Here is a 15,158-nt window from a genome sequence, read left to right as displayed (position 1 = left end):
AGTAAGCCCCTGTTGCGTTCAAGTAGCTGTGGACTCACCTTGAAACAGGAGGACATGTACTCATCACTGAAGTCTAGCAGAGAACACAGTGGTGGTGCTGCAAATGATACGAAACACAGGAACAATACTGAAATGGGCTCAGAGTGAAGCACAATGAAAGAAAGACCTCAACAGAAAACAACATTGCTTTCATGATGGGTAAGGCTGCAGAAAAGGAAAATAACTATTTGCAGAATATGTAGATGAGGTAGTAGATCCTCTCTGAGACTGTAACATGGTCAGGTTTTCACAGGGACCACAACATGGAAATGGATTTTTCAAATGGGAACCTCAGCTTGGAGAATAGTCTCTACCAATCAACTGCCCGGTGCATCCTTCCTTCTTTCCTTATGTACACCTTTCACTTATGTCTGTTCAATAGCAGTCTCATGAATAATTAACTGAATAAACATAATCCTTGCTCCGGAAAATGGCAACAAGGTCTTTGACATGGCCCACGTAGGTTAGCATTCTGTATTTTTGACCTTGTACCATAAATCTTAAAGATAGAGCCCTGAATATTTAAGACTATTAATGTAGACCTTCAGACAACCTGTGTGTCTGTCACACCAAGCTGGTGTGTGGTTGGGTGGGGGGCAATTGACCACGGTTGTCACAGGGGAAAGAAGCAGCCGTCATCACTCAAGTAACCAGAGCAACTGCTTGAATAATTCAGCATTTTCCCCAAATCTAAAAATGTTGCTGATGTTCCTTTATCTTCGGAAAATATTGTGGGAAAATGTTCCACACGTTGAGGAAAATAAGAAAGAAGAAAATCAGTCTAGCATATGAGATTGGTACAGCTACCAGTGTCGATGTCAGAATGCTTTGATTTTGCGCTGTGTACCTTTCCTCATAAATAAGTATTGGCTGAATACTGGGATTCCAAAAATTCCATTTTTTTTTTTTTTTTAGCTTGACTTGTTTTGTCATGTGATCCACTCATTTGCTCACTTGTCTTCGTCTTATGTGAGGCTGATCCCTCTGTTCCCCCAGTGGATAAAGCTGATTTTGCTTAACTTGCTGGATTTTGATATTGGCCTATGAAACTAAAATGTATCGGGTACTGATGAGAGCGGGATGGGACAAAGCCTAGGGTGAGATGGAATAACACCTAACCCCCCTGAAAGAAAGTTCCAAAATAAATGCCTGAAAAGGCAGGTGCAGTAATATTCACAATGTTGAATGTGACAGTGGTGACATTACCCTGCAGGGGAGCAGGTCTCTGTACAAAGCATTTGCAGTGTGCAACCTAATGGGAATTGAGTGTAGCTCCCAACAATTTCATGAGCTCCGCCACAAAATTGAATTTTTCCTTTTCCACTCCAACATTTTCAGCATCACTTTCTCACACTGCCCTGTGACAGACTGGTGCCCTGTCCAGGGTGTATTCTTCCTTGTGCCCTGTGACTGCTGGGATAGGCTCCGGCCACCCCCCGTGATCTTTGAATGGAGTAAGCATGTATAGAAAATGAATTTGTGAATGGGTTTTCTCACATTCACTGACTGACCCAATGCTGCAGCAGCACCAAAACAATGCAGTATTGTTCATCTTCTGCACTGGAATTGACTCAGAGTTCACACCAAACTAAGATGCATTAGCTTTTCCTTATTATTTAGTTTGCTTTGTTGCACTAACATGCAGGGATGTTGCAGAGAAGGGAAAAGATGGACTACTTTCACAGAAAATCTTTGGTTTTAGGGGTTTTACACTTACAGCAGTGTGAGTGTCCACACTGATGTTTGTGTATGGGGGGGGGGGGCAAGATCATATTCCATCATATTCCCCAAAATTTCAAAAGGTGCCTCTGCTAATCTGATTAAAAATGGACTCCTTCCTTGCAATCAAGTCTTCCCAGTACCAGAACCACAGGAAATTTAGAAACACAGGGACAGACGGTGGAATAGTCAGTAAGAGTGAATGAGAATAGTGCCACCATCCTGTGATTTTTCTTCTTAGCAGTGTTTTTTTTTTTTTTTCTATTTTGTGCTTGTAAGTTTTTTTTTTTTGTTGGTTGGTTTGTTTTGCTTTTGTTTGCTTTTTACATATAAATTTGCCTTTCTCTATTTTTAACCAAAATTAACTCTAATTAATTCTGACTGTTGTGTTTAGGAAAATTAACAATATGTCACCATCAGACATGAAATTTAAACTATAAATTTAAAGCATATTTTACAACTTAAGACAAACTGAGTCACCCCAGCAATAGCTAAGCTTGCCTCAGAAGAGGAAGCAGAAAATAAAAAGAACCAACGCAACTGGTCTAGAGATATGATTTATTGATTTATTTTAATGTTTAATTATTTTATCACTTTCCAACTTATGTCATTTACTGAGCTATATATATATATAATATTTCACTGACAGAGTTGCTCTTCTGTGGCAGTACATTTGTATTACCCCTCTGTCATGTTGACAGACAGCAGACAGCATGTGATGTGATTATAAACTGTTCACTCTGGTGTCTGTTTGCTCATCTTTGGAGGATCACACTGAGCAAACAATGACAGAAGCGTCTTTCGCACTGTAGCATGCAGGTGAGAGTGCATGGACTGAAACGCTTCGATGAAGCAGTCTACAAAGGGAAAAGCCGCGGCTCCTGTAATGATTTTGATATAAAGTGAAGTGCAGTCAAACTGGATGACATTCAAAGACATTTCCTGACTTGTATTCAGCCTTAGGAGAGCTTAGTGTTGTGTTTGCGTGTCTCTTTGCATGCATATTTTCCAAAATTGATAATTACCAACTTAAAACTAGATGTTTGAGAGAATTCTTGAGAATGCAGCCTTCTTTTATGACTACAGGGAAAGAAAACATGGTTTATTTTCAGTGAGAATGAATTTGCAATAAAGTCACGCAGTGTAAAAGATTTGAATTGATTGAAGACTTGATTGAATTGAAGTTCTCTGTCTTTTTTTAATTGATTTCTAACTATTGGTGGAAAATGGATATGTTATGGGGAAAGGTGCAATTCTAAATTAGTTATTTACTGGAATTAATTGTTGTTGTAATTTTATGGACACTTTCTGGGCTGTACTTAAAAAAAAAGGTACCATTTGACAAAATCAGGGTTCTCAACCAGTAGACTGTTGTGTGTACCTGTTTTTATTGGTAGCCTTGGTCTGGTTTATTCATAAAGATCCTTCAGATGCTGTCAGAAGCACTTTAGAAGTAAAGTGAAACAAATTGCATTACTCTGAATTGCACTGCATTATATTGCATTGTATCACACTGACACACTGGAATTGAATCACTTCAACCTGTGTGCTGAAAATAGCTTGTAGGTGCTCTGAATTATTGGATCTACATTGAGATGCTTATTAAATCTGTCCGAGGAAAGAAACTCACTCATTGTGAGTGACCCAAAATTTAAACTTTGTCTAGATTGTGTTGGTAGCGTCTTTGTTTAAGCAAATTCACAAACCACTTTCTTTCAGTGGTAAATGGACTGTATTGTATTGATTGATTGTATTTATATACAACCTCATTTCCAATGAAGTCGGTATGTTGTGTAAAATATGAATAAAAACAGAATACAATGATTTGCAAATCCTCTTCAACCTATGTTCAACTGAATACACCACAAAGACAAGATATTTAATGTTCAAACTGATAAACTTTATTGTTTTTGTGCAAATATTTGCTCATTTTGAAATGGATGCCTGCAACACATTTCAAAAAAGCTGGGACAGTGGTATGTTTACCACTGTGTTACATCACCTTTCCTTCTAACAACACTCAATAAGCATTTGGGAACTGAGGACACTAATTGTTGAAGCTTTGTAGGTGCAATTCTTTCCCATTCTTGCTTGATGTATGACTTCAGTTGTTCAACACTCTGGGTTCTCCATTGTCGTATTTTGCACTTCATAATGCGCCACACATTTTCAATGGGTGACAGGTCTGGACTGCAGGCAGGCCAGTCTAGTACCCGCACTGTTTTACTACGATGCCACGCTGTTGTAACATGTGCAGAATGTGTCTTGGCATTGTCTTGCTGAAATAAGCAGGGACGTCCCTGAAAAAGACGTTGCTTGGATGGCAGCATGTGTTGCTCCAAAACCTGGATGTACCTTTCAGCATTGATGGTGCTATCACAGATGTATAAGTTGCCCATGTCATGGGCACTAAAACACCCCCATACCCAACCTGGTCTCATGGCAAGTCATTATTCAGCAGCACGAAATATACATTAATCTATTGGTTTGTGATATGATGATGAAAAGTGCCTCATTTTTGTCACAGCAGCACAAATTCATTCTAATGTATTCTGTGATGGCTGCACAAAACTAAAAGTGAAGCGGGGGGGGGTCAGGGGTGGTTATGGTTAGGGTGGGTGGAAAGAGTAAGATTAGGTTATGGTTAAGGTTAGGGTTCGGGGTAGGAGTAGGGTTAGGAATAGTGAGTTAAAAAACACCCCCTCATGAAAATTTGACTCATTTTGTCACGGGAGCACGAAAAAAAAATACCATCACAAACGCTGGCTTTTGAACTTTGCGCTGGTAATAATCTGGGTGGTCTTTTTACTCTTTTGTCTGGAGGACACAACGTCCATGATTTCAAAAACAATTTGAAATGTGGACTCTTCAGACCACAGCACACTTTTCCACTTTGCGTCTGTCCATTTCAAATGAGCTCGGGCCCAGAAAAGGCGGCAGCGTTTCTGGTTATTGCTGATGTATGGCTTTCACTTTGCATGGTAGAGTTTTAATTTGCACTTGTAGAAGTAGAGATGAACTGTGTTAACTGACAATGGTTTTCAAAAGTGTTCCTGAGCCCACATGGTAAGATCCTTTATACAATGATGTCGGTTTTTAATGCAGTGCTGCCTGAGGGATCGAAGGTCCACGGGCATTCAATGTTGGTTTTGGCCTTGCCGCTTACATGTCGAAAGTTCTCCAGATTCTCTGAATCTTCTGATTATATTATGGACTGTAGATGATGAAATACCTAAATTCCTTGCAATTGAACATTGAGAAACATTGTTCTTAAACTATTGAACTATATTTTCATGCAGTTGTTCACAAAGTGGTGACCCCCGCCCCATCTTTGCTTGTGAATGGCTGAGCCTTTTGGGGATGCTCCTTTTATACCCAATAATGACACTCACCTGTTTCCATTTAGGTGTTCTTTTAGCATTCATCAGCTTTCCCGGGTTTTTGTTGCCCTGTCCCAACTTTTTGAAACATGTTTCAGGCATCCATTTCAAAATTAGCAAATATTTGCACAAAAATGTTTATCAATTTGAACATTAAATATCTTGTCTTTGTGGTGTGTTCAATTGAATTTAGGTTGAAGAGGATTTGCAAATCACTGTATTCTGTTTTATTTGCATTTTACACAATGTCCCAACTTCATTGGAATTGGAGTAGGCATGCTTTTGCATCTGAATTAGAAGCTCAAAGTGCTTTACAGTAATGCTTCAGATTCACTCATGCACTGATACCAGGGTGTTGCTATTTAAGCTGTTCAACTGTACACTGGTAGCAAATGGAGGATTAAGATCCTTGCCAAAGAGTCCTTTGTGAATTTTCTGTCACGCTATTCACAGCCATGAAAAAAATTCCACCCCTGCCACGTTTCTCCATGTCATGTCAAATTTTTTCAGGAAGGATGTCTGGCATAAACTTGTTCCAATTCCACATGCAGATGCACCTCAGATTTGCTGTGGCGACCCTGAGTGCAGAACAAGGGAGCAGCCGAAGGGACTTATTATTTAGCCAAATTTTCAGAGTCTCGGCTCCTTTTGAGAGTGATCATGCCTAAAATTTGGATTTTGTACAATATAAGCCCTGAGGCCCATTGATGCAGGTTTTTATCCCCAGATACTGCAGCATGAAGATGAGAGTCTTCAACTCCTCTTGGATAAGTGGACTTGGATGATGTACTTAAACCTGGAATCAAACCCAGGTTTAAGTGATGACAGCTGTTAACACACTAATTTATGTGGAGCAGTTTTATGTAGCTGGTGGACAAATGTTCCCCCATGACATTATATTGTATTTGTTATAAAACACACACTGTTGGCCCACTGACCACTGGCATAGGCTCCACTCCCCTGTGATCCATTAATGAAATAAGCGGTTTTAGAAAATGAATGAATGAATGAATGAACAACATACATAACTACATAATATCAAATATATAAGGCTGACCGTGTGTGTGTGTTTGCTATGCACAGCAACAGTAATTAAGCAATCAGCATCAAACTTGCTATGGTGACTGGGGGCACAGAGGGGGAGGTCACTGGGGCCCTTAGGTTGAAAGCGTATGTGTACAAACACACACACACACACACGGTCAGCCTTATGTATTCGATTACGACCCATTTACTGGAGCCCTTATTTTCGCAGTTCACGGGGGTACTCAGATCAGGTAATAAGCATCACACATTCCTTACTACATAGTAGCAGCTGGATATTTCGCAGGTGGAAGAAAGCCATCCTCGTAATAGCTCTAATGAGGAAGTCAAAGGACAACGTAGGTTCAAAAATGACCCCAAGGTTCCTCACTTTGTCAGTGTGATGTATGACACACGGGTCTAGGCTAAGCGTTAGCTGGTCAAATTTATGCCGTTGTCTCACTGGACCAAGAACCAGCATTTCAGTCTTATCAGAGTTTAAAAGTAGGAAATTGCTAGACATCCAGCTTTTCACAGATGCAAGGCAATCTTCTAAGGATTTTATGTGGATGAGATTACCAGCAGTTATTGGCATCCATAACTGTGTATCATCAGCATAGCAATAAAAGGTAATTCCAAAATGCTGCAATGTGTGCCCAAGGGGTGCTATATAAAGGGAGAAAAGCAGGGGGCCCAAGACGGACATCTGTGGAACCCAGAATTTTGTGTCACTAAGGTTAGAGGTAGTGCTATTGTACAAAACACAGTGAGAACGACTGGTCAGGTATGATGCCAACCAGGCAAGGGCACTTCCAATAATCCTAGAATGATTCTCCAGCCTGTTGAGTAGAATATGATGATCCACGGTATCAAATGCAGCGCTAAGATCTAACAGCACCAGAACCATAGTGGTGTCCAAATCTATTGCAAGCAGAAGATCATTCACAACTTTTGTGAGATCTGTCTCTGTGGAATAGTTTCTAAAAGCAGACTACAGTGGCTCAAAAAGATTTTTCTCAGTAAAGTCGTCCGCAAGCTGCCGTGAAACCACCTTTTCAAGAATTTTAGAGCAAAATGATAGATTAGATATCGGCCTATAGTTTTTCAATACATTAGATTTCTTTAGTAATGGTTTAATCACTGCAGATTTGAAACATTTAGGAACAGATCCAGAGGTTAATGAGAGATCAATAATTTCCAGCACAGTCGGCCCAAGAGTGGGCCACAGGCCCTTAAACAGTTTTTTTGGTATAAGATCAAATAAGCAGGTTGTGCTTTTTGTAGACGTCACGAGTTTCGTCAGCATGCCTTGTGAGATACTGTCAAATTCTGTAAATCTAGGTAATACCTCAGTGATGGTACCCACCTCAACAGCAGGGTGTTTGGCTGGGTTAAGGCATGCTGGGATATGTTTAACCTAATGTCATGTATTTTCTTCTCAAATCAATCTAAGAAATCTTGTGCTGTAAAAGGAAAGCGACTTACAGGTGGTTGTCAATGTATAAGTGTATGTATAACTTTGAGTTATGTTCGTTTTTGTTGATCAAATCAGAGTAATAGGTCTGCTTTGTAGCCAGTAGTGCATGCTTATAGTCAAAGATAGCATCACGCCACATGAGGTGGAATACTTCTAATTTTGAACTATGCCATTTCCGTTCTAGACCTCTAGCCTTATGCTTGAGGTCACGCAAGTCATCATTGAACCAAGGTGACTGTGTTTTTGGGGGCGTGGTTTTAATATGGGTGGCACACTCATGTCGAGTGTAGTTTTGAGCACTGAGTTATAACTATCCACAAGACTGTCGACTGATTTGGCATTTTCCAAATGTGAAGCCAAGATATCAGGCAGTCTAGCTTCGAGTTCAGTTATAATTGAGGAGTTGATGTGTCGCCGCAATGATAAATAAGGTTGTTGTTCCACTAAACACGGCAGCGAAACTGTAAACCTGATAAGTGATTGATCAGAGACCACTGATGCAAGAGTCATGATGTCAATATTTGTGACAGCAATGCCATGTGCGTGAACCAAATCCAGGGTTTTTCCACTAATGTGTGTTGAATCCTGAATGCATTGCTGGAATCCTAATTCATCCATAATTTCCATAAATGATTTGCAGAGGGGATGAAAAGGCTTATTTATATGAATGTTGAAGTCACATATAATCAGAATGTTATCCGCACTAGTTGACAAGTTAGGGATGAAGTCATCAAATTCATCTAAGAATTCAGAGTATGGGTCAGGGGACCTATACACAGTGACAAAGTAATATGGCGGATTTTTATTCTTCTGACCTTGGCAATATGTAGCGTCATGGGCAGAACGGAGAATCAGATGTTCAAATGAATTATATTCGTGAACCCCAGCAGCTAATAGACTAAACCTTGATTCATAAATAAGCGCAACACCCCCACCTTGCTTCACATCATGAGGGATGTGACAAAATGTGTATGCCGGTGGGCAGGCCTCATTTAAGGGGAAGACAGCTGTAGGTTTAAGACAGGTTTCACATAACCCAACCATATCTAAGTGATTATCCATAATTAGAACATTAATCAGCAATGATTTTGAGGACAGTTACCTTATGTTAATGAGACCCAGACTAAGGACTTCAGTGGGGTTGACAGTTGGACTGTTTGGATTTAGGGGTAGTTCCAGAGTAGCATATGTAAGATGCATGGATGTAGGTTTAGGTTTGAGACATTCCACATGCATTGTAGGTAGCAGACACCAAATCTTTGATATTGCTGGAAGAGCCAACAGGCCATCCTCAATTTTAGCTTCATCCAATGTAGTAATGGGTATTATGTTTGCAAAGCGTATCCCTCTATGATTTTTATGGACACGTCTGCAGAAACAAGCCACAGTCTCAACTGGATGGATTTTCCTCCCTGCCACATAAACTGAACTATCACCATGGTGGATTTTCTGCACTAAACTACCAGTGCAGCATTCAAGGTGTACTTCACTCACTCACTTCACTCACTCATCTTCAACCACTTACTCCAGTTTAGGTTCATGGGGTGCTGGAGCCTATCCCAGCAGGGCACATATAGACAAACAAACACATTCTGTTGTGTGGGCCGCTGAAGAGGAGGTACTGCTGGCCCACCACCACCAGAGGGCGCCCTGCCTGGAGTGCGGGCTCCAGGCACCAGAGGGCGCTGCCGCCTTATGGGAGTAGCCTGGGTGACAGCTGTCACCCATCACCAGACACAGCTGTTCCACTCAGCACAGAGGTATATCAGGAGGACGGCGTCTCCACCTCAGTGCCGAGATATCGCCTTACGTTAGAGGTAACGACTCTCTGCTACATTATATTGTCTCTCTGAGTTTTGCAGAACAGCTGACTACTAAAAGATAAGTACTCACCTTTCTGCAGTATTGACGTGAGGTGGAGTCAGCTTCTTCCCTCTCTGTGTACTGGGTGCAGCCGCATCCACACCTGTGTGTTTGTTCTCTTGCCAGCAGTACCGGATCCGACGAGCGGAGGCAGTGGCCACCTGGGAATTCGGGACTTGGCGGTTCCAGTATTTCCAGGGTTCGGTGGCAGGGGAAATCTGGGTGGTTCCGGCTCGACTTGGACAGACGTCTCCTACCTTCGAGCCTGCCCACACGACACCAGTGGAATTCGGTGTAAACCCAAATTGTCAATTGTTGTATTGGTTGTGCACTTTCACGACAGTAAAACTTGTTATTTACTTTCTCCATTGTCCGTTCATTGCGCCCCCTGTTGTGGGTCCGTGTTCCAACACTTTCACAACACATTCACCCCTGCACACACAATTTAAAGTTTTTGATCCACCTAACCTGTATGTCTTTGGATGTGGGAGGAAGCCAGAGCACCTGGAGAGAACCCACACAAACTTGGGGAGAACATGCAAACTGCAAACAGAAAAGCTACAGGTGGGAATTGATCTCATGACCTTTTTGCTGTGATGCAGCAGTGCTAGCCACTAAGCCACATTCATATGAACAATAATGTGTATTTGTATAGTCATAATAATTTAACGGCTCGTCCTGTCTCACCTCCGCACCGTGGTGAGTGACATCCTGGACCCACTGCAGTTCGCCTACAGGCCCAACATCAGGGTAGATGACGCTGTCATCTACCTACTGCAGCAAGTGCTCACCCACCTGGAGACCGGCGGGAGTGCTGTGAGAGTCACGTTCTTTGAGTTCTCCAGTGCTTTCAACACCATCAGAGCGGGAAGCTGCCGGGGAAGCTGGAGGACGCAGGTGTGGATGGACATCTCACCGCCTGGACCACTGACTACCTCACTGACCGCCCGCAGTATGTGCGGCTGCGCGGCTGTCAGTCTGAGGTGGTAAGGTGCAGCACCGGGGCCCCCCAGGGCACCATCCTCTCACCTTTCCTCTTCACCCTCTACACCTCGGACTTCACCTATTACACGGACAGCTGCCATCTCCAGAAGTTCTCTGATGACTCCACCATTGTGGGTCGTGTGTCTGAGGGGAATGTGCTGGAGTACCGGTTGGTCATCACAGACTTCATGGACTGGTGTGAGCACAACCACTTGTGTCTCAACACCAGTAATACAAAGGAGATGGTGATCAATTTCAGGAAGAATCCACCACCTCACCCACCGGTGAACATCCAGGGAGAGGACATAGAGACTATGGACAGTTTCAAATACCTGGGTGTTCACCTCAACAACAAACTGGACTGGACTGACAATACTGATGCCCTGTACAAGAAAGGACAGAGTCGCCTCCACCTTCTGAGGAGACTGAGATCCTTCGGAGTGAGCAGGTCTCTGCTTAAGACCTTCTATGACTCTGTTGTAGCCTCTGCTCTCCTCTATGCTGTCGTCTGTTGGGCCCCGGGCAGCACAGAGCAGGAGAGAAAGAGACTGAATAAGCTGGTCAGTAAGTCCAGCTCTGTCCTGGGCTGTCCTCTGGACTCTCTGGAGGAGGTGGCTGAGAGGAGGGTGTTAGCCAAGTTCAAATCCATCATGAACAACTCCTCTCACCCTCTGCACCGGACTGTAGTGGAGCTGAGCAGCTCGTTCAGTGACAGGCTGAGGCCTCAGTGCAAGAAGGAACAATACTGCAGGTCATTCCTCCCTGCTGCTGTCAGATTGTACAATAACACTGTGAAATAACCACATGCAATAATATGTCCTCAAATCACATGCAATATTAATATGTCCACAAATCATGTACAATAACAACTTGTTTACAAATCCCTGCACTAATGTCACCTTATCACATCTAAATTCCACTTAACATATTGTAAATAAGATGCTCCTATCTCTTTTGACTTAACATGAATTTCTCCTCTGTGAGATCAATAAAGTTTTATCTTATCTTAACTTTTTCTTTATCATAGTTATTGCTTTAAGTAATTGTTGAAAACTTCCTGGAAAATGTATAATTAAAGGTTGTAATACTTTCCATGCCTTTTTATTTGTGTACTTTCAATTTGCATTATTGCATTGTATTGCAATATTCACAACATTGCTGTTGTAACTGAATTTTGTTTCTCCCTACTTGAAATTGAATTCACCTGCCATCACTATTTTTAGTCTGTGGTTCATATTTTTCCAAAGTACACAGATTCATAATTAGACTTAGACTTTATTGTCATTCAGTAAAAAACATCACAGAACCTGTCACAGAATGAAATATCGATGTGCTGCATTAAAAGATGAAAACACAGACTAAAGCACAGAGTACCAGTCCAAGGTGTGTGATGGTGATAAATTGGTTAAAACAAAAAACTATCAATAACCGTCTTTGTATCTATGTATCCACAACATGCAATAAATAAATAAAGGACACGGGATATTGCACATATGAAGATGTTACAAGGATAAAGTTGCTCCCTGATGCTACAGTGCATTCTATATCCTAGGATTCTTCTCATTTCCTTTTTCTTTAACCTATAGATTCCAGCACCCTGATCCAACCCATCCCATTCTCAATTTTAACCTTTTTCAGGTGTCAGTTTTACTTTGCTTTGAGTTTCTTTCTTTAGCCCACTGGCATAATGAATCACATGGCATGGCACTCATTGGTGAGGCCTTGTCTCCTCTCAGCTGCCTGAGGAACCATGTCAAATTGATGTACCAATCACCTAGAGACTCCTTCGCATTGTGATTCGAACAGCCATCCATTGGAGGGATTCAAAAAGGATGAATATGCACTATTTTTCTGTGTCTCACTAACGGACATGACCTTAAACAGCAAAGGTGATGCAGTAGTCACTGGAGCTTTGTCAAAAGTCTCCGTGTGTTTCTGCCCCCAGCTATGTTTCCTGATATTAAACCACTCATTAAACTCAAACCCATTCCCCTTGAACACAGCAGGCTTCCAGCCACATTTTAATTAGTTTATTTAGCCTTCCCTTTGACTCAGAGAAAAAAATACCTTCCTCTTACACGTTATTTGTTAATAATTTAGTTAACTCAGTAGCAGCTTTAAGTTTGGCTGGAATTGAAATGACTAAAGGTGAGATGTGGATTAGAGCGAGCGAGAGGGAGAGAGAGAAGCATTTTTTGCTGCCATTTGGCATGTGAAAACTTGTGCTCCTTTGTTTCCTGTCTTTGTTTTGTTCCTTTTTGTTTCTCAACATCGTGTGAATTATAGTAACATTTTATTTAACAGGAAAAAAAGGCTCATTATAAACAATCTCTGACAGGAGCTTCTTTCCAAAGACATTTCTCCCAGAAAGACTCTGGAAGCAAGTTAAAGTTGATCATTTTAATACAAGATAATGTCAAAATTAATATCATGGTATTGGTGCAATAGTCCTTGGTGCAGTTCCCCATCAAGTTAGAAATTAGAGTTGAGATGATAAGAAATCATGTGGTTGGAAAAGGCAGGGGTGGAGCTTACATCCACGGAGTGGACAGGGACAAACTGGTGTCTGTAGGGTGGAGGAGGGAATGTCCTGTCAGAGATCTGTAAACAGAATGAGGTGTGTGAGGACTTTGATGTTTTATGGCCTGGTCACACAGTATTCTACGATTCCTGAATGAAGGGAAAAATTTTTAAAAAGCACAATTCATTGAGAAAACGTAGACAAACAACCTTTATCACAGAATAGCCTGCGAATCAAGAGCGCAAAAGGGATGAAGGAGGAACAAAACTAAACCAACGCTAACTTTTATCTCCATGCTTTAAACGAAATTCACCTGGAGCCACAGCTGGATCAGTGTGTGTTTGCGTCTCGACTCGGCGCTGGGATGGACCTCGTGGTGCCTGAGTCCGGGAGAAACTACAAACAGAAGCACGTGATCCGATCCACTGTGGAGAACTGTGGGCACGTTGGTGGGTTCACCTGCTCTGGTTCCTCATCCAGAACAAAAGAGGGCTCATCTCCTTTAATCTTGGTCCAATTAAAAAAAAAAAAAAAAACACTGGTGTGCCGTGGTGCTGCTCTATCACTGTATTACATTACTAAGCCATATATATTGATTTATAACAGAAAACTGTCAAAAAGGAGAATGGGGGGATAAGTTTAAAGATGACTGACTATATCACAGCAGTAAATTGATCCGTCCATGTGAACGCACATTGACTCCCCATGTGTGGTTATTCCACAAGCTGCCACTGATCCACAATGTGAATTCTGCCTCCCAGAACAGCTATTTGTATAATCATCTAAATTAGCTACCTGTTGCCACATGTACATAAATAATAAGCGCACGCAGGAGGCAATGGCTGCTGCTGACACTGTGTTCAAGGACCATCGGAAAAAATTACACAACTTTTTTGTTGTTTCAACTTCAGCAGTTGCTTGTGGCAAAATAATTAATTATATCCACACAAAAGATTAATTCTTCCCTATATAAGGTGCCTGAGCCCAGTGAAGCTGACCCCCACCCACCTAAAAAAAAAATCAAAGCAAACAGGCTGAGTTTTCCCTGTAATTTTCGACAGTGCATGAATGCAGCGGCATCAGCAGCGCTCGGATTCGACTTCTGTACTGTGTGAAAACATTCAGCTGGTCGAAAGAAGACAAACTAAAAGCTTAACATTACAAAAACGATAAAAAACTGTCAAGAATGACAGCAAAACGAAATACGGATGAATTGAGGATTTCGGTGACATTCGTTCAAAATTTTCAACAGTTTAAAAATCCTGATGAAGCGCCAGCTGCAGGAGCAAAGCTGCGCAAAGGTTAATCAATGCCAACGAAAGTCAACAAAAGTCCAGATTTCTTGTTTCGTTTGGGCTTTGTTGCCCTTCGTTAAGTGCCATGTGACTGGGCCTTTAAGGAATGTGTATGGTTCCTATTGGTTGAGAGTTGATGACTAATGCAAACACATGTATTGATTGCATTATCAGTTCATGGTTATTATTAAAAATGAAATGGGTAAGGGGCTGAAAGGTCAAACCTTGGGGGAGGGGGGTTACCACTGCCCCATCCTCCCCTGCTTTATCTCCTGATGTTATATGGTATTTGTTACTGGTTGATGCAGGGAATGGACATTATTATCACTTTACCGAGGTGTTGCTAGGCCGGTATCGTAGATTTATGTCGATGCTACCTGGCTATACCCACCCACTGTGCATAAACAAATGACGTCATAGAGCGCAGTCCAAGAACTGTCTGCAGAGGGAAAAAAAAAAAATGTCCATGGAGGAAAAGATAAAAAGGTAAAAAGTGTGTGTTGGTCCCAATATGGATATTCCGGATGATTTTCTCATGGATAATACGACAATGAACAACAGCCAAAGCAGCCAGCTTGATGAGGATGCACTGGCGAATTTGGAGAGCAGCGCGTGCCAGCCGACACGACAAAAGTTAAGCGAGTCAACTTTTTATGTACGCGTTACGTGTTGTGTATCAGTAAAAAGTGATAATAATGCAAATAACATGCTGTTGTTGTGCCGTATGCATTTTCTGTGTCCCTCCGTACATGCCCAGTTGCCCGCAATGACAGATACTCGCCCTTGTCTAACTCGGGCAAATATCTGTCATTTTGGGCGACTGGTCATGAACGTCGGGCCTCTGAAAATGCATACCG

General features: G+C 41.8%; 1 protein-coding gene across 1 annotated transcript in view; it reads left to right on the top strand.

Moving 5' to 3' along the window:
- The window catches only part of LOC117523030 (neurexin-1a-like), a 976,202-nt gene that overhangs the window by 228,534 nt on the left and 732,510 nt on the right, over nt 1-15,158 (top strand). The gene's annotated exons all lie outside the window — the stretch shown is intronic.

Source organism: Thalassophryne amazonica, chromosome 13 (genome assembly GCF_902500255.1).
Source record: "Thalassophryne amazonica chromosome 13, fThaAma1.1, whole genome shotgun sequence".
NCBI lineage: Eukaryota > Metazoa > Chordata > Actinopteri > Batrachoidiformes > Batrachoididae > Thalassophryne > Thalassophryne amazonica.
This window is presented reverse-complemented; position numbering and strand designations above follow the sequence as displayed.